This window comes from Platichthys flesus, chromosome 9 (assembly GCF_949316205.1).
Source record: "Platichthys flesus chromosome 9, fPlaFle2.1, whole genome shotgun sequence".
NCBI classification, from domain to species: domain Eukaryota; kingdom Metazoa; phylum Chordata; class Actinopteri; order Pleuronectiformes; family Pleuronectidae; genus Platichthys; species Platichthys flesus.
In genome coordinates this window covers 3,885,645-3,910,644 of record NC_084953.1, presented here as the reverse complement: position 1 = coordinate 3,910,644, position 25,000 = coordinate 3,885,645, and the positions used below count along the sequence as shown (strand labels likewise).

The window sequence follows — 25,000 nt, the reverse complement described above, 5'->3', positions numbered from 1 at the left end:
CAAACTGGAAAGATGACCTCTCTTCCTTAGAAGCTCTCTCATGTGGAGAACAAACCTCTGACCAGATCCAACAGATTATAAAAACACTTTTAAACTCACTAGATCCAGATTTTGAATCCGCACCAAATTATTCAAACTTCACAAACGACACTGTGAGGACACACAACCTCTGCTTCTTGTGTTTCTTCATCTCATCGTGTCGTCATCATCATTTTAACAAGCTACAGTGAGAGGAGTGATGAAGAGTCTTCTATGTAAGAGCGATGGCTGATGATGGGAACGTTTTTTGATTTTGTAACTAATTTAAGTTTTTGTTTCAACTCTATTTATTGTATGTCTCATGTAATTTATCATGTTTTCATATTCAACCATCTGTGTTTATAGTGCATAGCGTGTGTCAGCCATACAAACTCCCTCGTGGCCTCTTGACAGTTGAGTTTGAATCGTTTCCCCCCCGGTCAGAAGGTTGAAAGAAACAACATCAGTGTTCCTGATTCGTTTAAAAAATAAAAAGTTCATCAGCAGACACAAGCCGCCCTGAGACATCATCTCTGTGATGATCTCATCAGTTTCACTGTTTCTTACATACGTGAATTAAGTGGAGTAACTGTCTCGTCTCCCCCCTGCTGGGTTCCTCCTCGACCTCTCCCCCCCACTTCACCTCCTTCTCATCTGTCCATCTTTACCCTCAATTCTCCCTCCTCCTCCTTTTCACATCCATGATGTATCACCTGTCCGTGTGAGAATGTGTGTGTGCGTGTGTGTGTGTGTGTGTGTGATGGTGCCTGATGGGTTTTAGCCACTGGAGCTCTTTGACTTGAGGACAAGCGTTGTCTGTTCATCGCTTATCTAAACACACACACACACACACACACACACACACGCACACATGCACAATCACACGCACACTCTCTCTCTCTCTCAGTCAACAGCTACACTGCTATCTCATATTTCAGTGTGGGACTCACATCTCTCTCTCTCTCTCTCCCTCTCTCTCTCTCTCTCTCTCTCTCTCTGGTTGGTGTTTTCATGTCAAGGATCAAACACAGACGTCAACACTGTTCTCATTTGTGTATCACTTCATTAAAATTGTGTTTCGACTTTCTCCGACCTGTTCCTGTCACATATGAACGAGGCAGCAGGAGATTCTCTGGGTCGGACGCGAACAACAACAGGAACATCTCCGGAGCGTTCAGGTGGGAGGAGCAGACGGGACATGTTTGTTTTGTTCACAGCACGGTGACACCAGCATCGGTTCTTATCTCAAAAAGCTCTTGGAACTCGTTGTCTTTCCAAATCGACTTCATCTTCTTCTATGAGTATGACCTGTGTTTCAATTTGTAATCTTCATTAAACACTCTCCTGCTGTATTCTCACGTGGGCTGAATCGAACATCATCCAGAGTTTTAAGTTGTAGAAATTCTACGCATGCAAAATCTGAATCAATTCTCGAGAATATCCAGGGTTCAGTTCAGGCTTAAAATAAGCTTTCTCAAGAGTTGTATCACAATCAAACCCTGTAGTAATAATGCTTGAGTGAACACATGCACTGGAAACTCATCGTGGAGCCAAAGGAAAGTGAGAAACCTAGAATAATAACTACCTGAAAACCAGTAAATCTCTACTGGGATGTCCACCGGCAAAAGCTAAAGCCACAACGACCTCAAACTATCAATTAACTCTCTGGAGTTTGGTTCAGGGGGAAATATGAGAAGACTTCGTGCCTCTCTCTCTCTCTCTCTCTCTCTCTCTCTCTCTCTCTCTCTCTCTCTCTCTCTCTCTCTCTGTGTGTGTGTGTGTGTGTGTGTGTGTGAGTGTGTGTGTGATGATAATTAGTGGTGACTCAAGGCTTCCCTGACCATAATCCCCTGAACAATCTACACTTATACAGGTGTTCACTAAATCCAATTACCAACAGAAAGGAAGGAAGCAGCGTGATAAATTATTATTATTAGTATCAGTTAAGTTCAACCTGTTCTTTTCTCAGTTTGTAAATAACACAAGTGTGTGTTACACTGTGTCGGTAGAAAGTGGAGATTAACAGAATGCACATAAACACTGTGCTAAACACAATATTAGCAGGGTATCTACACTTGGAATTTAACTCTACTAAAGTGTCATTATTGCATAAGATGAAATGATAAAATGGACTTCCTGCTGTTATATGACAGCTCCTCTGTGTTTTTACAGAGCACAACATAAGAGAGCAACAGAGCTGTTTGTGTTGGGAGAGCTTGTGCTCTTATGCTAATTGGGCTTCGGTTGGGTGCATGGCTAATTACCCCTGTAAGACTGTCTCCGCTATGTCTTTTGTGTTGCTGTGTGTATCGCTTTCAATATGTAAGTCCAGATATTGTGTACAGTAGATCCAGTGTGTGTCACTGTGGCATTGTGCAGACCTCATCCTCTGATCCCCTGTACGGTTGGCAGGCCACAGAGCTGCGAGGGGGCTTCCGCAGCTTATTCAAATCAGCCCACTGTTTCCCAGTGAGCTGTTAGTTCAGTTTACAATGGATTTTAATGCAGTTTGAAACTAGACAAGAGTAGAATCCAACCTTTTTTTTTTATCTCCAACTGTAATGAATCCAAAAATGTAACTCTGCTGATAGGTGACTGTCTGGTTCTGGTGCTAGATACAAGGAGCCCGACTCGCTCGTCGTTATCCACGACTCCCAGAAGAGGAGTCTGAAGCCGTTTTCAGACAGGAACTCTGGAAAATGTCCACAAAATGGGTCTTAAATCTTCCGGGGGCTGCCGTTCACATGTGAAGAAAGCAGCAGGAGATTGTTCGGGTCGCACAGTTTTTGTTCAGAGCACATCAACACTCTTCAATCTGTTTCTTACGTGTAGGACATATTCTCGTGCTGAGATATTAGTATTCATTTAGTTTTGTATTTTCAATTTTGAGTTCTCAGCCCATCTGGGAAACTTTTATCTTTTAAGACTAGTTTAATTTTGTGGCTAATCATATTTTAGACTTAAAGCCAGTTACCAGTTAAAATCTTGTGGTTGATCAGTTTAAATGAATGAGAGAAATCATGCTCCCCAGAGGCTAAACTCTTCCCAGTTTAACCTCTCTTTTCTGCCACCATTCAACCAAAGTGTGTTGCATCAACAAACTCTAATCAACACGTTATCTTAAAAACGTGCCTCGACATCTAAATGCTTTGCAGGAGCTGGAGAACAAACCAGAAGAATCAAATGTCTGCCACTACTTTCTGGTTCAGATGAAAACAGGGAAACAAGAAAGTTTATTTTTAAACTTCTAACAATCCTGTGTTGTTTGATGTTTCATCAGACGTCACATTTCATGTTTCCTTCTCTGTATTCTGACTTTCAGAGGGATTCCACGACATGTAGCTTGTGACCAGTTTTATGACAGGCTCTGAATTTCGGTTTAAAATTTCCATGCGTCCGTCAAGTTGTTCAAATCTGTACTTTTATGACTAAAGAAATAGCAAGACTTGTTGCTGCAATGTGACATCATGGCAGCTACTGTAAAACATTATTTAATAATGAATCCACTTCGATTTCAGTGTTTTATATTAGCTGGCATTGAGGCGACATAAGGAAACGATTCCTGCTTCCTGTGTTTTTAGTATTTGAGGTGTTTTGTTTGTGAAAAGGATTCTGGCTTCGCATGTGAGCATGTCGGTGGAAAACCTCCAGCGTATTACACACCGTTCAAAAGTTAAGAGGCTTTCGGAGGAGATGGAGGAGAAGGAGGAAGGTGACGGACACACACTGAAGTGAGTAGAAAGAGGGAAGAGGAGGAAGAAGAAGACTCCTCAGAACTCTTGCTTCATTCCCTCCAAACTTGTAATGGAGGTTTGATTAGCAAGCATGTAATGTACTTTGCCCCCACGGCTGGAGACAGAGAGGGAGGAAGAGGAGGAGGAGGGTGAACAGAGGCGAGGGATGGAGGGAGAGGTATAGCAGGAAGGAGGAGGAGTGCATATAGGCTGCCCTCTCAGCAGGTCTCCACATCTCCCCCTCCACCTCCTCCACTTTATTCCTCCCATACTTCAGAACAGGACACGAGCCCCCCCCCCCCTCTAAAAGCCTAACATCACCTCCTCTGCCTACACAGACACGCACTAAAGCCTAACGCCATCTCCTCAGCACCACCTCCCCCCTATAGCTGCACCCTGCTGTGCACGCGGGGGGTGTGGACGGGGTAGGACGGGGTTGGAGGTCAAAAGCAGGAAGAGCCTGAGCTTTTTTTTTGTTTTGTTGTTTTGCCCGCCCCCGGTAACAAGCTGAATGTCTGCGTGCAGGAAGTTGTTTGTGCGCAGACACAATGCAAGTTTATTTGAATCCAGCGGAGAAGAGTCGGCTGTGTTATCTCTCCACGGGCTCCAGGGTTAAAGGCTAAAGACGAAAATGGTGAGGTGGCATCCATTAGTGTTGCTTTTACAAACAGAGGGGAGAAGACAAGAGAAAGGAAAAGGGCCTCAGTCATGGAAATGAAACCTTATTTCTTTATACATAGAGAGAATTCAATTTAAATGTTTATCGCGTTGTTGTGTTTTTCACACCATACAAATTGTACGACACTAAAAATCTAGTTTATTTTAATCCCAGTGTAAAACCTTTTTTAAGACTTTAAATCAAGGAGTTTTAGAAAGTTTTCTCACGTAAGTGGACAAAAGAACCGATACACAACCTTTTAAATATCACAAATAACCCACTGACTTAAATGTCAGATAAGTCCCCTCGCTCTTAATACAAAAAATTGAATTAAAACATATTTTCAAAGATTATAATACAATTAAACACTGGGCTCCTCCGTGCCTCCCACCATGCCAGATCAGCGTTTCTCCTCCAGCCCTCCGCCTCGCTGTGCTGTCGGCTCAGGGTGCAAGCAGAACAACGTTAATGTGTGGAGACACCTGACAAGCCCGCTGGCCTTTAGGGCACAGCCTAATCACTCTGGACCCAAACCCATCGGGAATTAAACCTGCAAAACCAAACAGTCACTGTGGGAGATGGCTGGCATCTGCTGGAGCCTCTCGAGTGGCGGCTGAGGCAAAAAAAAAGAAAATGTAACGGACGGCGCGGCGGTAAAATGTGGGTTTAAAAAAAGATCAAACTTTAAAACCAGGATAGATTTACACACAAAGCACCGTCAGTGAGCCAGGACACTTTATTATACACAGACCTTATTCTATATATATATATATATATATATATATTTATATATGTGTTTTGTAGACTTTTTAAATTTATGTGTGTTACCAATTTTGTTTCTACACACAAAACCTCATTATACTCGTGCTGTAACAATAAATATCTCTTGAATCTTGAAGCTAATTTAAACTTTAAGCTGTGATGCAGTTGTGAGATCAGTTAAAAACCACCAGGAGGAGATTCTGTTTCTTTAGGTCACACTATGGAGGACGAGAACTGTGAAGGAGCAGATCCGACAGCATCAGGGTCGAAACCTGCAAACACACATGGACACATTCAAACGTCATTGTGTTAAAAAAATGTCCAGAAAATGATAATTCTGCCCGAGCAGCCGGCGTCTGATAACCGCTGGCGTCTGACAGCAGAAAGGAGGATTTGACAGCGACAGGCCAAGAGTCAGTCGGCACATGTCACCGTTAAGTGTCTGAACCGAACGTTAAAGAGCTTCTCCACCAGTCAGAGCACAGTAGTGTGTTAACTTTAAAATTAATAGGGATTTTCCAGTGTTTAAAGTACAGTAGCTTGTTAACCGCGGTATCTGTTAAGCCACGCCGGGCCCCTCTCCACTCTCCCTCTCTCTCCAGATGCCCTCATTAATTTTAGATTGGCTCTAAATGAGTCTCCTTCATCGGGGCCGAGGTTTTCTAAATTAGATTCATTTATATTTAAATTGTGAAACAGGCGTGGTTAATGAGAGAATCGTTATTTTTTGGGGTTATTTCAGATGGGCTGATAGAGCCGGGGCGGCTCGGTGCCGTGTGAACCGGAGCCGCCAGAGGAGGCGCACACGATGGGAGGTGCACAGAGTTTGGGTTTTCTCATTTCTCTTTTCAAAATAAAGTCAGTCAACAGATGAACTAATTGTCAGTAAGACCCCCTGAAGACACATTTTGAAGGGATTAAATTAAAAACCCTTTTCTGTTTGGGAAAAAAAAAATACAATTTAGTATCAATGTGTCCAGTTTAATGTTTTGAAAGGTTTCTTTTTGACGGCTGAAATTCAAAACTGGTCACGTTTCGATGATTTCTGCATCATTTCTCTGAAAACACGTGACCTGTCATCCACACACAACTGTGACCTTGTTTGTCTCCTGCGTTAACGCCTAATTGAACACTCTTAAAACTAATGTGTCGCTTTCAACACATCTGTGTGGCTTTGGGCGCCACATGTGCCAACAACCAGTTAGGAGACACACGTGTTGACATAACAGGTGCCTCCGTCGACACATGATGCCCCCGACAGAGCAGCGGGACGCCTCTCGACCTAAACTGCTAAGATTGCAGTGTGGAAAATGTCACATCTGAGGAAACAGAACGTGAGGAGGAACAACAGAGCCCCCCCCCCCCCCGTCGTCCTGTACCCATCCATCCCTCTCATAAAAAAAAACAAATCACACAGAGCTTTACAGCTGTACGTCTCCTTACACGGCGTCTTACGGCTCTCGGCGTCCTATAGCAACCCCCGGCTTCTCCCCGCCAGGAATTTGACTGTTAGGAATCTAAGTGCCAGGCGTTTAAAACCTGAGGAATGCTATTGTTCTGGTCACAGCTGCACCAGCGCTGGCCTGGCTACTGCTGCCACTGTGTGAGAGAGAGAGTGTGTGTGTGTGTGTGTGTGTGTGTGAAGGAGAGGGGAGGTGGAGGAAGGAGGGCGGGAGGAGTCCAAGGTGTGAAAATGGCAACTTTACTTTACGCGTTTCCAGTGCTCTGCGGCCTCGTGACAAAGCAGCACAGAGCTGACAGCGAGTTGACACATTCCTGAAAAGCTCCCTCCACCTCCCACCTCCTGCTCTCTCTCTCTCTCTCTCTCTCCTTCTATCGGCCTGAAGCATCAAATTCACCACTTCATGTCCATCGCTCTTCTTTTTTTGATCAGATACAGTAAAGGTACACAACAAACACACTGAGAGTTCACCTGGTGGAGAGACGCTCAGTGTAAATACTGATGTGGAGAAAAGCTGCTTCCAGACCTTTTCCAGATATTTCCCTGATATTATCCAGAGGTGCTGAATGTGACAACTTGAAAGTCAGAGTCAGTTGCTCCTGACCATCTCCTGAGTGTTTCCTACCAAACCCTCCAGTAAAAACTCTGCCTGTGTGAGAATACAGCAGGATGTTGTCCGGAGGATTCACTAACAGAGCAAGTGAGCTTGTTGATGAAGTTTCTAATGATGGAGGCAAAAAGAAGAGAATATAAATATCTCAGGAAGAAAGGGAGGAGATGTAAACGTAGAGGATGGAGACAAAGATGACAACTTGGAAAAGAGAATGAGATTCACAAGGTTTTGATGATTTGAGTCGGTGTCGATGTGCTGTTCAAACACAAGTTCTCTCCGCAGCTACGTCACTTCCTGCCTCCTCCATCCTCGAAAGACAAACTCCAGGGAAGGTACCCAAGAGTCCGGACCTGGATAATAAAGATCTGGATGTATCTGATCTCAATACATATGTTTGAGATATGGTGAATCAGCAAAAAAAACCTCCTTATCCTATATGATAATATAATAAACTTTATTTAAATTCTTTATGACATTTGGGCCTGGAGCCAACGTTCCATCTCCTTCAGATCCCTTCACCACTGGTTCCACATGTAAGGAGCGTGTTTCATGTTGTCTGACTTACACGTGTGTGATTCTACCATATGAATCAGTTTCCTGTACGATCCATGCAGCGGGAGAGGAAACAGAAGCAACAGTAGTGAGGTGGCAGAGCCCCCCCGAGCCCCTTCCCCCTCTCTCTCTCTAGTAATTACCATCCAGCTGCTTGGAGGAACAATGCTTGGCTCTCTTCCAGACGGCTGACTTCATACACTCTGTGCCACGCTCAATTTGGAGCGCAGCGGAAGCTGGGCATGACTGGCACCCTCCAGGGCATTGCTGGGTCTCTCTATGGGACTCAGTGTGAGTGTGTGAGTGCCAGTCCGAGTGTGTGTGTGTGTGTGAGAATGTGAGTGTGTGCATGTGTGTGTTCCATAAACCTACCAGTCCCCACCGCCATCCGGTTCATCCAACGTTCTGGTCTCTTGATTCCATCTTCTCTTCTGTTGCATCACTGAGAAAACACAACCAAACAAATATACTTAATAACTTATAATCAAATAACACAAACTAATAATCAGTGAATTGGGTTTTGACACTGAACTGCTGCTTATTCAATGCTTATTTCTTAATTTGGCTGATTTGCTCTGCAGTGTTTAGATGAACATCTGTGTAGATCTACAGAGACTCACACTTCATTGATCAGAGCTTTAGGGAAACACCACAGAAATAACATGGATTTATTTTTAGTTCATCTGGTGTGGTTGGATTCACAGGAAGCAGATTCACAAAAACACCCGTCCTTGGTGAAAAGCTGTTGAGACTAAAAGGTCGTGAACACACAAACCACAGTTCCCATTCCCGACGCTGCCAGATGCAAAGTGGTGTTACCAGGAAACAAGTAGCTGCGGTTCAGGTGAGTCACAATGTTTTGATGATAAAGTTCAGCTGCTCCAAGTTAAAGATGCTCGAAGGTCTTGATAAAAGTAACGTAAAAGCAAATCTACTACGTAGCAGCCATCTAAAGAACTCCCTCATTATAAGGGTCAAAGGAAGCTGTTGTTGGCCCCGTCTACGTGCACACACACACACACAAACACACACACACACACACACACACAGAGGATTTGGAGGAGGGATGAGGGTAGAACTCTGATAAAATCCATCCCCCTCAACAGGCACAGTGGATGTATGCATCCAAATCTCCCAGCACTCGCTTATACTACTGTACTCAAACACACACACACGCACACACACACACACATATAAACAAACATGCATAGTGTTCCGTCCCTCCCCCTGCACCCAAACTTGGCTGAATAGGGTGCAGTACGACCCTGCTCTTCCTTCTCCAGCACAATGAGGACCTGTTTGGGTAAAGTACGCCCAGTTACCCTGCTCTCCCTGCCCAAAAAAATGGAATCACAAACAAATGCGCACACAGACACACACTCACACACACTCTACCAGCCCTTGTCTGGCTCTTACTGTTTTGAACAGAAGGGCATTTAAAGAGAAAGGCAGCCACAGTTGCTAGTTGTTGTGAAACAGTTGAATGAGGCGACAGCGGCGTCACACTCGTCGTTTCACCGTCCAGCTGACACTCTGGGATTTGACTCCAATTCATGGATCAAGACACTGATTTCATTGAGTCTTTCTATTGTAGCTCATCTGCTACACATTTGTGTTTCTCTTGGGAAACGGAATAAATTATTGGTTTGATACAGAAAGTTATTAGATTAGATCGATATTCTTAAATCAACTTTAATCACAAATCATGCATGAGCATAAATTACGAGTGATTTACTTGTGATGGGATCACTCAGTTAATATCAGGTCTGAAAAAGGATAATATTGTAAAACCTGGAGAGTGTGTGTTGCAGTGTGTGATCAGTCTGACCGGCCTTCCCAGTCCCTTCAGATAACAGCCTGTGTTAACTCATCGTATCTATATAATCTTCCTCCTCGGTTCAGTCCCAGTTTATTCATCTGAACTCCACTAACAATCCAGTAACAGTAAAGTCATTCCCCAGTTGCAAGGCCTGTGGCTGAGGCGGATGGCCAAAGCAAACAAAGGTGTGTTTCTGATTTGACTTCTCACTCACACACAGTGAAGCGTCGCTTTAAACAAAGTACAAACTGAGTTTTACACAGCTGTATTTTAAAGTTGGGCTCACTTTCCCTTAACACTGTATTTCCATCGGAGTCGTACCCACAGTATTCTACAGTTGGTTTTGCATTGCTCTTGCACAATTCACAGTTGTTTTTATTTTTCCTGAAATTAGTTCATAGTCAATTTAACATCCCTCAGGAGCACGTTAGTTTACAGCTGGTTTCACTCTCCTCGTTGGAGCACTTGTTTGAGCCAAATAATCCTGGTTTAATCCAGTGTGAATGACCATGAGGGAGGATTTATGCATATGCACATGGGGCCTGGACGGGTGGAGTCAGCGTGCATGAGTGCACTGACAGCATCACACATGTGAGTGGATGTGAATATGTAATTGAGCTCATGTATGTACAGTAGAAACAGGTTTGAGTGACCGTTTATTGAATATGTGTGTATGTTGTGTGTACGCACTGGATGTGTGTGTGTGTTTACCGACCTTGTTAACGCATGTGTGTTACTTTCTGTGTGAGAGAGAGAGAGAAAGAGAGAGACAGAGAGAGCTGGTGTTAACCTGGATGTATGTGTGTTAACAGCTGAGGGCCCCCGGGCAGGGCCCCCCACACTGCCCAGGGGGATTGTGGGTAGCCGCGAGAGGGTTTTGGATTCTGGCTTTGTTTGTCTCTGGGTGCTGACATCACCGTGCTGATGGCAACAAATCCCCTGTTCTACTGCACACAGCACTTTCTATACAAAACACCAACACACATATGCACAGACGACCTAACACACACACACACACACACAAACACACACACGCTAGAAGTTATGCCAACTTGGCCAAAAAAAAACGCTTTCTCGTTTTTGACACACATGCAGACATCCATGTTGGCATGTATGCACTCACACACACACAGACACACACACACACACACACTCATCAAGGGATGAACCGTTTACATACACATATATGTATGACATCATAATTCCCATTCTGGTAGCATGGTCATATGATCTGTTCAGAGCTGCAGTATTTCAATACATATTGGCTATTAATCGTATTGTTGTCCCAAACACACACACACACACACACACACACACACACACACACACACACACACACACACACACACACACGTCTATTTGCTAATCAGCTCAGCTATCTGATTGTCTTTACATAGCGTGGTTAACCATTAACCCGGAGCCTTTCTCTGGCCTGCAGTGCTGTCTTTGGTATGCATGGAGCTGGAGGTGGTAATCGAGTTGACGACACCTCCTCTTAACAAGTCCACAGGAAATGGGTGGTCACTTTTATTTTAATCACTGAACTCTTTATTGGCTGCAAATGGAGAATCGAGAGCTTTGCCGTCCTCTCTCACTGATGAACCTCTTCATGAGCAACAGTGTTGAGAGGATACAAAGGTAAATGACGACATTCAACAACTCTCAGACTTTATATACATGGATGAAGCAGCTGTAGCATGTGAAGCATTCTTTGAAATTGAGAAAACACATCAGCCGACCAAAAGTGAATACATTTTTCGATTTAAAAGCTTCCAGGAGACCGTTGTTGCATTTGTGTTCTAAAGACCAGGGAAGATTGAAGAAGGCAAATTATCACTGCTGACGCATGAACAACCGGAAACTAGGAAAAGGAGTTCCCCTCCAGAACACCAGGCGGTGGTAACGCTCAGGATTACACAACAAAGATGACGCCATAGAAACTGACCAACACTACAACAACAGTAAACATGGAGGGGATTCAAATTGTGCTTTTGTTAACTGGAAAAGAAGAACCCAAAACTCTAGACTTCAATTAGCGGAGATTGACCAACTGAAAGAAAAAGTATTCAACCGATCAGGCCTCAGAAACTCAGCTGTTATTTCTACTATCTCTTTCATTATAGTATTAGCCCTGTGATGATATTGAGTTCTAATATCTCAGTGAAGCCTGTGGACAAACTGTCCGATGGGGATTCAGTGTTTTGCTCAGAGACACTTCAGTGGGGCACTCGCTTGCTGACACAGTTTCCACCTTCAGTCTCTGTGTGAATCACAGTCTATAAAAACACTCCTCTGATGGCCTGATAGGGTTTCATAGTGTACAGGGCAAACAGGGAGAAATCCTCTCTCCTCATACAAAAAACAGACACACACTCACACACATAGACACACACACACTGCTCCTAAGGACCCAGGAGAGCTGATGGGATGGACCCGGCACTCAGAGCCACTCAAAGCCAATCAAAGCTGATGATAGCTCAGACATTTACACCACCCGTCCCCTGCATCTCTCTCTCTCTCACGTGCACACAAACATCTTCTAAAAAAATGTGTCTTCAGGTGATCGCCATTATCGTTACCTTATCACTCACAGGAGCGGGGAAAAGGAAAAGAGGGAGAGAGCAAATGTGGACAGAAAGAAAACGGCAGGGACGAGCATCCTGAGCTCTGAGAGGATTTGAACATGACACAGATGAGGAGAGAGACTAATTCACAATAAGTCTGTGAAACGACCATTGATCGGACAATAATACAAAATAAAAAAACTGTTGTCACTTTGACTGTGGGGACGTCGTACAACGGCTTTGTGGTTCAGTTGCGTTATGATTTTCACGCTGTGTTTAACAGAGGCACCAACCACTGACATCATGACAATATGAAAGAGGCAGCTGGTGAACCTGGTGTGTGTTCATCTGTGGAAACATGAAACTGTGATTGTTGTCACTAACAGCTACTTATAGTGCGTTCATTGTGCAGTACCTGACTGTCTCCACACGGGTCAGTGACTCCTGAAACTGTCTTTTTAACACTCGTCTGTGTTCGGCTGTTTGTCGAGCTCACACCTCAGGTGACACTTTTCCTTTAAATTACTCTCGAGGCACAAAAAGCCTGAAATGAATGATTGTAAACACAAGTGCTATTAATCGACTTGAGTCAAATTACCTCTGAGTCGCTGTTTAGTTGTGTTCAGCAAAGTGTTTCAGGTCTGTGAGCGAGGCCTCTTACTTCAAGGTCTGTGTTCACAGGTGAGAAGAGAGGAGTTTGTATTATCCTGCGTTTGTCAGATGAATGAATCGTGATTTCTTTTAAGACTTTGGGAGAAACTGGGGCTAGTTTTTAAATGTATCTGAGAACTGAAGGATGAGTAAGTACACTGGTGCTTTAGTTTTCACTTCACTGGTTGTCTTATCAGAGAGTAATCAAGCTAAAAACTACCACTGCATAATTAGTATTATCATACATGGTTCAGAAACTGTCTTGGTGATTTTCAAAGAATAAAAACAAAATTTAAATCTATGGTAAAATCTTTTAAACTTTGAAAACCTTGAGGATAAGATCTAACAGGATGTAAACACAAAGAAAAAAAGTAAAGGGCACATAATTATAGAGTCATCAGTTCTTTTCAGTATTATTATCATTATTATAACAATTATCACTAAAGACTTATTTAAGCGTTGGTTAAAAAAAGTGAAAATTCCTTTTGCTGGTGCACCTGCTCTCCCTCAAAGTTCATCATCATACCTCAGGGAGTGACACATTTCCCAGAATGCTTCACAACAAACCAACAGACAATGGGCCTGATGTGTTTGAATGGAGCAGCCGAGTGAAAAACACAGAACTGACGACATGATGACAGAAGGAGAATGAGTGCTTTCAAAAACATAAAAGGTGAGAAGCTGATTATGATTCTGAGGGAAGGAAGTAGCTGTAGATATGAGCTGACATACACACACACACAAACACACACACACACACACACACTCAGACACACGATGGCTTCCCTGCTCACTGACACTCAAACCCATTTTCCCAACGGTTGAAAAGTTTTTAATAAACTTTTAATGACCACTCCAAGAACACACCCTGTCCTACGAGTGCTACTTTTCAAATGCTTCTCTCTCTCTCTTCGTTACACACACACACACACACTCACAACGACACACACACACACACACACACACACACACACACACACACACACACACAGAGGGTCCTGTCAGGGCTAACTAAGCGGAGTGGCGGGCCGGCCAGGGTTTGGATTGGCTGGACAGGGGTTGCTGGGGGTTACTGTGGATTTGCCGGACCACCTGCTGAGACTCAGCCGCCAACTGACTGAAAACATTTACATCAGAAACCACCCAGGAGAGAGACAGACAGAGACAGAGGGAAAAAACCAAGAGAGAGCGGAAGTTAAGGAAAGAAAGAAAGTTTGTTCCAAATATTGGAAACGTCAGATGACCTCACTTCCTCTTCCTGTTGCCGATGAACTTCAGATGAAGCCTCACTGGCCTTTAACCTCAAATAACTGTAGAACTGAAACTGTGATTTACGACCAGTTGCCCCCAGAACCACAGAAAACACTGGAAAAACGTCCCAACATTGCAGTTTTTGCCGGACGGAGGAAGGTTCCAGCTGCCTGTTGTTTCACAGACCTGTCTCCTCACATGTGTTTTACAGCAAGGGGGGGTTGGGGGGGGGCTGCACCTGCAGGGGCAGGGCAGTGGAGGTGGGGGTCTTCTGCCGTTGTCTGGGGCTGATGAACTCAAACTATATTTCCGCAGAGCCAGGGAGTGTTGTGCAAGGTGTGTGAGTCCCCCCCCCCCCCCCACACACACACACGCAGTCAGAGCTGTTTGTGTGCACAGGGGAGTGTTTGGCCCACAGTCAGGGCAACAACAACGTTTCATTGACAACAACACAAAAGGTTGGGTGACCGTTGGACCTCGGCTGGGCCAGAATTTATGTTTTTGTTTTTGTCGTTTACTCTCAGAAAACCCAACTGTTCTCGATTCTGATGGTTTCAACCGTCAGAGGATTGTGGCTCAGGCTCCAGTTTCTGATGTACGAATATATAGTTTATATTCCTGCCAAGAGGGTTACACTTTGACCCCAGTTTGTTTGTTTGTTATGTAAAGGTCAGGGAGGAACACGTTGACGTTTTCACTGATTCACTGAGAAAATTAATAATTTCTCTTTTACACACATACTCCTCCTCAATCTAGTTTTTTAACTATTGTAACTTTTGAATAAATATGTCTGTGAGTTCAACACAAGTCATTGCAACTTGTATTTATTCATTTAATTGTTAAATAGATGCTCTTTAGGAGTAAAACAAACTATATAGTACTTTATTGGAAAGTAGAGAAACTTTCATGACAGTAAATCTGACTTATTTTGTAGAATAGAAGTTTTGTAAGTATATTTTAAAGTATTTTAAATGTAGGTATTTATTCATCTACTCTTGAAAGCTGTATAGTGTTTGTTCCGTGCTCGAATAGGAGCATGAAAGCATCGGCCTCCGAGGTCGAGCTGCTGATCATCGTGCTAAACGAATGGAAATGAACACCGGAGCAACTGAACTGACAAAAATTCAATTATAACAAAGAGTAGATCCAGGTCAGATTTCGCTCATAATCAGCTTAATTTCAATCCCAGAGATTGAGCCGGTTCTGGTACCGCGACTGTTTTCAGATGCAGGGCTCCGCTGTGGCCCCTGCCCCCCCGACCAAAACTATCTATCCCCTCATGTATAAGGGCTCCGGGTCCATATGGGGGTCCCCCTCAACACCCCACTCTCTCTCCTGTGTGTTTGTGTGTGTGTGTGTGTGTTGGGGGGAGGTGGGTGAGTGAGTTTGGTGTGGGGTGGGGTGTGGGGGGGGGGGGGGTACTCTGACCCGCAAACTGACCCCCTCAAACTTCAAACTGAATACTTCTGGCAGTTACCAGGACGACAGAGCTCTCCAAGCCTTATCCTACTTACTGGGACGAGACGAGGAGCGAGGAGGAGGAGGAGGAGGAGGAGGAGGAGGAGGAGGAGGAGGAAGAGGAGGAGGAGGAGGAGGGTGAGGAGGAGGAGGAGGGAGAGAACAGTGTGGACAGAGAGAGGGAGAGAGAGAGAGAGAGGGGGGGGCAGGGGGAGGGCAGCCAGGCAGAAAGCGAGAGTTGCTGCTGTTGCATCTCTGTGTGTTTTTTCATGAGTAGACAGTTTACTGGGAGATTATTCACAGTCTGGTATTTAGCCTTATTAGGGCCACTGCTCCCAATACAGACGTCCCCTCCCATCACAGCCACACTCAGGCTTTTTGTGTTTATTTGTGTGTAGGTGATTTTGTGTTTTTTTTTCCTCTCTCTTCATATAAAGAACATATTAAACTTCTATCCAGTGCACATTGTGTCCTTTCTACTACTAGTTCACAATGAAGCTGCAAAGTGAGGAAAAGTTATTTTGGGCTTCCAGGGCCGCAGAAGTTAAAAAACCTGAAGATATAAATTAAGTGAAAAACAGTTTAAGGAACATCCAGAGATTATAGACATAAAACTATATATTATATTATCACTACAAGAGATAATATCAGAAAATATCTGATCAGGGTTCAGGAGATAAAAGTAACAGTTAAATATTTTTTGAAAAGTAACTGACTCTCTAGATTCATCAGATCTGTCACCACCATATTCAAGAATTTTGAGAACTTTACGGTGCTATTTTAAAATGTATTTATAATTGTCATGATTCAATTTGCCACCTTCAACATTATTCTAGAATTTGCTATCAAACTGACCCATGAAAAGCTTCTAGGGTACAAAGATGGGAGATTTGGGAGCTTTCCTTCCCCGCATCACTTGTGGCGTGATGGTAATAAGATCATTTACATCATGATTCCTTCAGGCTGCTCTTCTTCACGAGCTGTAAACCACTTAGTATATGACGCTTTATGGTTGACAGCTTCCTTTAAGTGTCATACAAACCTCCCTCCTTGCTGCTAAATGTCCTGTAGGCCTGTTAGTAAACATGGCCAGAGGCTCATTCCTGCTAAGATTCACACACAGCAAGAGTCCTGTCAACTCCACTGAGGGACTTAGACGTGGACGGACAGAGAGACAGACGGGGCTAAAGAAACAGGGTTCACCGTCATTGTGTGCGGGTTGTGAATGTGTGACAGTGTTGACTCGAGGGGAGCAGCTCACTGAGATCTGATAGAAGACGACTCACAATCAATAGTGTCCGTGTTTGTGTCCCGGGGCTAGGCTGTCCCTCAGCGGCCCCGAGGACTGAAGTGATTGATCAATCTCAGCTTTAATCTGTGCTCGACAGCTTCACCTGGCTCGTTCCCAAGGCCACGCACCCTATCAGCAGGAGCCGGCCCTCTCCGAGCTGGGACCGTCGGCAGCAGTTGATGGTGCCAAAGGTCCCGTCTGCACCGTCCCTTCCTTTATATCCAGTTAAATAATGTCCAGTCCTGTCCTGCTACCCCACTTTGTCCTATCTCGCAATGTCCTGTTCCGTTTCATCTCACCCTAATATGTTCAGTGCCATCCTTTCTTTATGTCCTTTCTCAGGCTGCTTCTTCTTTTCTAGTCCCTTGTCCTTCCCTTCCTTGTCCTAGAAACCCATTTTTTATGTCCAGTGCTCGATCGTTTATATCTTTCTTCTCCTGTACAGTCCATTTCTGACATGTCCTCTCATTCTGCCTGTATTCTTTTCCTGTCCTGCCCGGTCAGACCTGTTCTTAGATCCCATTTCATCCTTTCATACTGTGTCCTGTTCCGTCTTGTCTGTAACATCTTGTCCAGTCCCGTCATCTACCGTCCTGTCCCTTTTGTAATATGTCCCGTGTCCTTGTGCCTGTCCTCTCACCTACACTCCCTGATTACCCATCTTGTTGGGATCTTATCCTACATCTCGTACCACTCAGTCCTGTCCATACTGTATCTTTCATCTGTCTTGCTGTGTCGTGCCCTGCTTTGTCTTTTACTGTCCTTTTCTAGCTCTGTCCCATCACACCCTCCTCTACTCGTCCTGATCATACAAATGGTATTTTTGTTGCCATGTCCAGTTAAGATTCAATCTCGGCTCATCCTGTATCACCATGTCCCTGTTGTCTCCTCCTTAGATGGAATTAACCGTCTTGTCTTGACTGAACTTGATTTCTCAGTCTGCTCCTGATGAATCTGTACGTTTCCTTCCCTGTGCCAACGATGTACAAACCAGCAGAATATAAATTGTGCTTTAAAAAGGACGGATTTTAACAGAAACCTTTATAAATATTCAACTCCATTAACAAGAGACCTGAGACCCCACAGGCTGCTGCAGTGGCCTAAAGAGCAGAAAATATAATTCCAATATTCTTTTTGGAACCTGACTTCTAGTCGCCCTATTCAAGCTTTTAATATGTGTTATGTCAAATTCTTTAATAGAGTATTTTCTGTGTGGACTTAGCTGAATAAAATCTTTTATATGAACAGGAATCGTCGACCTCTGATTCGTGTTCTCGCATATTTTGAGCTGCAGTATTTTATTTTTTCCAACTTGTACTGACCTATAATCTTTTCTTACAGTGTGAAGTATTTAATGTCTTTATGTGTCCATTCTGTTTTTATAGACACTCTCTGGGTTCACCCCGGTGTGTCTTATTCTGTCTTTTCATATATTTAGCATTTTGCTCTGTTCTGATTTTGTCATGAAACATTTAGAAATGTTCTAATTTGATGTTTTTTTTAAATAAAAAGCTGTTTTAACAACTTGTGTCTCTTACGTTTTACGGTGATGTTATAACTGACAGAAATTATGTCCTAAAATAATGTGTAATATCTCATTAATTTGGTACAGAAATATGGATTCATACATATTTGTTTTATTTACGTTACACCACACATCATGACGACCTTATTGTGAGTCTGCCTTCTGAATACAAGTTATTGTACCGATTGTCCAGACGTCTGAAGTGCACAGGGTAATCTACAGCGTGTGTCCCGTGGGCTCCCAGTGGGACGGAGAGGATGTTCACATTAACGCGGCGGCTGTGAACTTGCGCCTCCGGCTGAGCACGGCTAACGGTCCCTAAACCTCCCTCAGGGCCGTGTGGCATGTTCCAGCTCCGTCAGTCGGCAAATCGGTAAGTGATCCTGGCTGTCATTTAATCAATATGAACAGGCAGCAGCTGACACACATCATGGTCTCCCCCGGGGGCCATTGTCAAGACGCAATATGAAGGGAAAAAAACATCTGAGTGGGTGTGTGTGTGTGGGTGTGTAGGCGTGTGAGTGTGTATGTGTGTCTGTGTGTCAGCTTTCATGTTATATTTGATCCACTTTTCATTGACTTTTATTGTTAAAATGCTGGTTAAGAGCATCTGGTCTCTTATTGTGTTAGAGTCAAAATAAAGGGGCGTAGCAGTTATTTCAGCCGTTAATAAATCAAAGTAATTTCTTACACATTAGAGTAAGAACCTATTGATTTATGGATTTATTGTTAATAATCTATATTTATTGAGGCAATGAGAACGACGACTGATTCTCCAGTTTAGGGTTTTGCGTTGAGACATCAGAATTTGAACAGACAGGTGAACAGCTCTTTGTGCTTCACGGTGCAGCTTCAGGGTTCCAGGGCGTCAGATGCTCTTTAGTTGCCACGATTCAATAACTTATTCACTTTATGCAGTTTCAGAAACAAAATGGCAAACCAGCTGCAGGTTCAAACAATCAGCCCACTCCAAACAGGCAGGTTTAGAACTCCACCACCTTTTCAGACTCCACCAGTTTAACCAAAGAGGTCAAACATTTGCTGCTTGGTGTCTTTGTAAATTGAATATATTTGGATTTGTGACTCTGGGATTTGTGACATTCTTTTAACATATGAAACAATAAATAAAAAAAAACATATTGATAGTTTCAGGATGATAAAGTACAACAGGGGCTACTTCCTTCCTTCCCTCCCCTCGTCTCCTCTCCTCTCCTCATCTCCTTTCCTTACTCTCCTCTTCTCTCCTAACGTGAGACAGTGAAATCTCATCCAGCCACTCTGCCTGCCCTTGTAGCCAGCAGGGAGGGACATGTCACTTCACTTGTGTGTGTCTGTGTGTGTGTGTCCCTTACTGCGCAACACACAGCGACGAGAGCAGGGGGGGGGGGGGGGTGACAGGGCTCTGATCTCTCAGATAGGGAGATAGCCACCTGGTTCAAATGGCTCGCTTGTTCCTCGCCGTCACTTGATCGGCGTGTGAACTGACTCCTCTTATTTACAATCAAATGCTGCTGCACTGACCTGCCCAACCCAGCCCAGGCCAGACCTGTCTCCCTCTCGCTCTGCCCTATATATTATATTGCCATGTCTCTCTCTCTCTCTCTCTCTCTCTCTCTCTCTCTCTCTCTCTCCCTAACACACACACACAGGTAAAATCTGCGATGGAAACTTCCAGAGGTTGAGCCGGTTATGATCATGAAACACAACACTGACACAGCCGTAGCTTGTTGTCCAGAGGAAGAAAAACCCTGTTTAACTCCTGAACATCTGATATGACATGATAATGTTTCAATCTATAGGCCCTTTACCAACGCATCGGTGTTGTGTGGTCATGTGATGCAGGTCTGAGCCGGGAGATAAGGGAGACGATTCCTCAGGACTCAGTTCATTCAGAGTCAGTTAGAGAGACGACAGGAGACATGAGACTTTATTTAAAGATGATGTGAGAAATTTTATAAATCAACACATTGTAAAACCGTATGTGAATTTAAAGTATAATTAATATCTGTGAGTACAGTCACACCCATTGTCCATTACATAGATATCATTTCCCTTTTGTTTGTGATTTTAGTGAAATTGAAGATAAAGTCCACTGCATGTCAATTTTTTCACATGTAAATTCAATGGCAGGAATTTTTTTTCATTTCTGATGCAGATTAATACATAAATCTGTGGATGTGTTCTATGAAGGAAGCAGATTTAATTTGAGAGGATTGAACAAAGTGTCGTCTAAATGCTAATTCAATATTTTAAAATCTGAGAGTTTCTAGTGGCTGTAAAACTTATGTCTGCAGACATCTTTATTGATGGCTACAACAAACTTTATCCTATTTAAGCAGAAAATACTTCTGATCGAGAAACAGCCCTGATGTTGTATTTGAGTGCAGTTAAAACGAATTAGGAAACGAACACACAACCGCAGAGTGTTCTCAGCAACACTGGTGCGTTTCAAAACTAACACGTCTTCGTGTGGATGTATCCTGATAATCCATTTTATCTAATCTAATCTAATCTGATCTAATCTACTCTAAAGATGATAGTGAAGATTGTGCAAAGGTTCACTCACAGCTCTGCACAGATTAAACAGCAGTTAGGATTTAATGCCCTCGATTAGTGACTCAAATTGGAGGAAGAAGTGGAGGAACAGATTGTAAATTATTTCACGGAAGAATCTAGTGGAAAATCACAAATTCCCGTTTGTTTCTCCCTCAGTCTGACTCAGGGAGAAACAACTTGCATCTGCCTGTCTGTCTGCCTGTCTGTCTGTCTGTCTGTCTGTCTGTCTGTCTGTCTGCCTGCCTGTCTGTCTGTCTGTCTGTCTGTCTGTCCGTCTGTAACTGTCCTGTCTGATTATCTCTCCCTGTTGGCCCCGGGGGGACACCCACACTGAAAGAGGCCACTCTTCCATTCAACAACAGCTTCTGTCAGAGAGACTGGAGAGGGAGAGAGGGAGAGAGGGGGAGACCTCAGAGTCACCAGCTCCAGAATAGCCCGATAGTGAATGATGCAATCAATCGAAATCTACACTACAGTCGATACCATCCACTGGGAACGAGGTTTTACGCACAATAAAAGAAAATTGCTCTTCTTACAGTAGCGGCTGAACAAATGCTGAAATGTTAAAAGGGAAGGGTCCATGCAATGGTTTCAGAAAAGCAGATTATATTCAAACCGAACACGTTTCAGCCGTGAACATCCCGCAGCTGCCTCTCAGGAGAGTGACAGTGGGCGAGGAGCAGATCATATATGAACAAACAACTATATCAAAACATGAAACACAAGAGTTTGACTCCTGTAAGCCACTTGGAGTCAAAACAAGCTGATGTGCAGATATTTACGATCTGAATGAGCTCCGTGCTGTAGATCACACATGTGGGATATGGTGTAAATCTGTAGGATGACAAGCTGTCCGATTCAATTACGCTTTTAATTATGTTATTGTGACATTATTGTCATCTTAAAGATTAATAGGGCCAGTAAAGCAGCCATTTTACAGCTTTTATGAGCTGCTGCAGTTAATAAATAAGTAGGACTGGCAATTTGAAGTCAGCTGTAGGTGTGGTTTAGGAGGACAGATTGTATTGACAGTACACTCATACAGCAGAATGCATTTCCTAATGAAGGACACACTTTCAGACATGCACTGATGTCTGGGGCTGCATGTGAGTCACTCCACATATTTTCCAGAACCATGTCACAGTGAGCAGATGTGAGAATATGGCAAGAAAATGTCTGGAAAAATTCCAAGCTGGTGAGTGGGCGTGGCGCGTTGCTGATGCTTCTTAAACTGGACGGATGCAAAGGTGGAACAATTCAAATGTCTCAGGTTGAAGAAGAGGTGTCAAACATTTAGAGGACGCAGATGAAGATGTCAACTTGAAAAGACGATAAGGTTTCAAGTGTTTTGCCGAAGCAGAATTCATACGTCATGTCCTGCCTCCTGCTGAAAAACTCTGACCCCGACTATCTCCTGCTGCGTTCTTCACATGTGAGAGACAAAGTCTGGAAAGTGTCCAGGTCCCAATTTAACGGACATTTTCCAGAGTTCACGTCTGAAAACAGCAGCAAGTTGAATCTATTTTGTTTGGAGAACAAAGATGAAGTCAGGCAGGGTTCAATCTGCTGGTTGCTCAGCTTCCATTTGACGTTACGAGCCACAGTGTCCGACAGAGAGAAAGGCGGGGTTGGTGAGTAATTTAGTCAACGGGTGGAAGACAGTGTAAGTAAACCAGCAGAGGTTGACGGGTCAGATGAATAATTCACCGCTGAAAGAGATATGGCATTTCCACATGGAGGAATGTAATCTGCACGGTGACGTGTGTCAACGTGATTTGTTTTAACAGAGGTTTCAATCCCTCAGCTTGTGTCTGCTGCCGAGGCCGGCACACAAACAGCATTTTGGAAATTAAGAGGATGTTTTCATCCACTGAGCAGGGAAGCATTTATCTGATGTGTGGGGGAAAAGATGGAGGAAACACAAGTGTGGTCTGGATGGTGTGTTCGAAGAATGAGCCGTTAACTGGGGACAAATTGGGACAAAATATTTTCCCCTAAAAAGTAGATTTTTGGGTCAAGTTAAATGCAAATTCAAGGTTAGGTTTAAGGTATAAAATCCAGGAAATTAATACAAGTGTACATTATGTCTCTAAAAGTTACCAATAACAATGTGTGGGGGTTTAGTGAGATGTGTTCTTTTGGTCTTTTTATTTGAATCAATGTGTATGTGTGTGCTACTCATGTTGTGGAACATACAACTGTAATCATGTAACAATAATTCAATTTTGAATTGTGAATATATGTTTAAAGGTTAAGTTTCATGTGTATTTGTGTGTGTGTGTGTGTGTGTGTGTGTGTGTTTGTGTGTGTTTTGCAGAGCTGTCATGTCGATGCCACTGACAAAGCCTTTGAACGACTACATTATCTCTTTGACACTTTGTAATGTAAACCTATACCTTTAAAAACACACTCACACCTTGAGTCCTGGAGAGCTCTTTAAAACTCACACACCCAAACTATCTGGTGTCAACCACTGACATGTGGAGATGTAAGCTCCTCTCACTCCGATGCTTCTGATTCCACACTGATGCTAATGAGAGATATTAGCAGTCGGCTAAAGCTGGTGTTGTAGGCGCTTTACTCCACTTTACACAGTTTATACTATAACACACTCCGGTCCAACCTTAGATACTAACCCAAACAATCTATGAGGGGTCCTGGAGACCAGAGGCTCTCAATAACAGCTCAAGTAAAATACTTTATACTGACTTATACTTTTGTTATTTTGTAATTTTAAGGAAATAGGCCATGAACGTGATGGACATGCACACAACACACTGTCGCACAAACATACAATGACAAACACACATTCATTTCCCCCTGCATCCATTCAGAAGGCTTGTGCATGTCACTGCACGCACCCCCAGACCACCACCACTATATCCTATACTTTTATTTTGAAAGGCAACCCTCTCAGCACAGGCGAACAAACCGTAGCTGCCCCGTCATTGTGCATCGACAACACAACACAACACAGGCCTGTATAATGTGATATAAAATGATTTATTCTTTTGGTATATTTTGACGTTTTTAATAGTTTCAAAACAGTTTTATTTTTCCATTAGAACGGGCCATGAAAAGCATGATGGGAGTTATTTCACCCACTTCGGCCCCACTTTCCCTCAATGTGCATTTGTGGATGTGTCATATTCTAAATTAGGACAACCCCCCCCCCCCCCCCCCTCTTCTCCCAGTTTAATGTGCGAGTGGAGTTGTTGGTCAACAGTTGGGTCGGGGGGCCAGGCAGAGGGATGGAGGGGCGGATGGAGGGGGGGGACACAGGGAACAATGGAGGGTGCTGTTGTGCGCTGGAGTCGGTGGAGGGAGAGAGAGAGGGATGACAGAGAGAAAGAGGTTAGTGTCTGTGCTGGGAAACGAGAGCAGAGGAGGGAGGGCTCCTGTGTCTGTTGGCTTGTTAATGATGATTCAGTCCCAGCAGCTCAGCAGCCTGGACCCTCTGAATGTCCACAAACTGGGACCAGCACCACAGACACACACATCCAACTGCACATGTGACAAGTCATTACCATTATACAAACGGACTTTAGATCAGGAGATATTTAAATCATTGGATACAAATGAGAAATCACAAATTACTTATAGTATAATCTTGCTTTAAAATCGACCAGTTAAGTTAATGAATAGAAAGTTGTCTTGTGCTCGATCTTAATATTGTAGAGGAATAAAAACTCTCCATTTCTTTTGACGTGTAAAACAATAATAAATCAAATAGCTTCTATCTGACCGCACTTTCGTTTGAGGACTGTGTTGCACAACGAAAAGTTTGATTAACCATTTGTTTAAACGTCGTGCAACAAGTGACGATGACGAAAAAACCTACAGAGCCTTTCAGAAGAAAAAGACCCGTCCCTGCTGCACATTTTCAGACCATCAGCGACCATCTCCTCTCTCTCTACGGGGGATCCCTCCCTTCCTCCCCCGACTCCCCATCCACATCCCGGGGCTTTGCCCGGCTGTTGAGCTGCTCATGGGCGGCAGTCAGCCGGGAAACCTGCTCCCACTGTTCCAGTCCAGCGACGCGCTGCAGGGAATCGCTTCAAAGTCCAGAGAAATAATATGAAATAT

At 43.7% G+C, this 25,000-nt stretch overlaps 1 long non-coding RNA gene across 1 annotated transcript in view; it reads right to left on the bottom strand.

Annotated features, from left to right (window-relative positions):
* The window catches only part of LOC133960991 (uncharacterized), a 69,031-nt gene that overhangs the window by 4,152 nt on the left and 39,879 nt on the right, over nt 1-25,000 (bottom strand). The window contains exon 3 of the long non-coding RNA XR_009921955.1: nt 8,172-8,241. This is a non-coding gene — a long non-coding RNA (uncharacterized LOC133960991). The remainder of the gene's footprint in view (nt 1-8,171; nt 8,242-25,000) is intronic.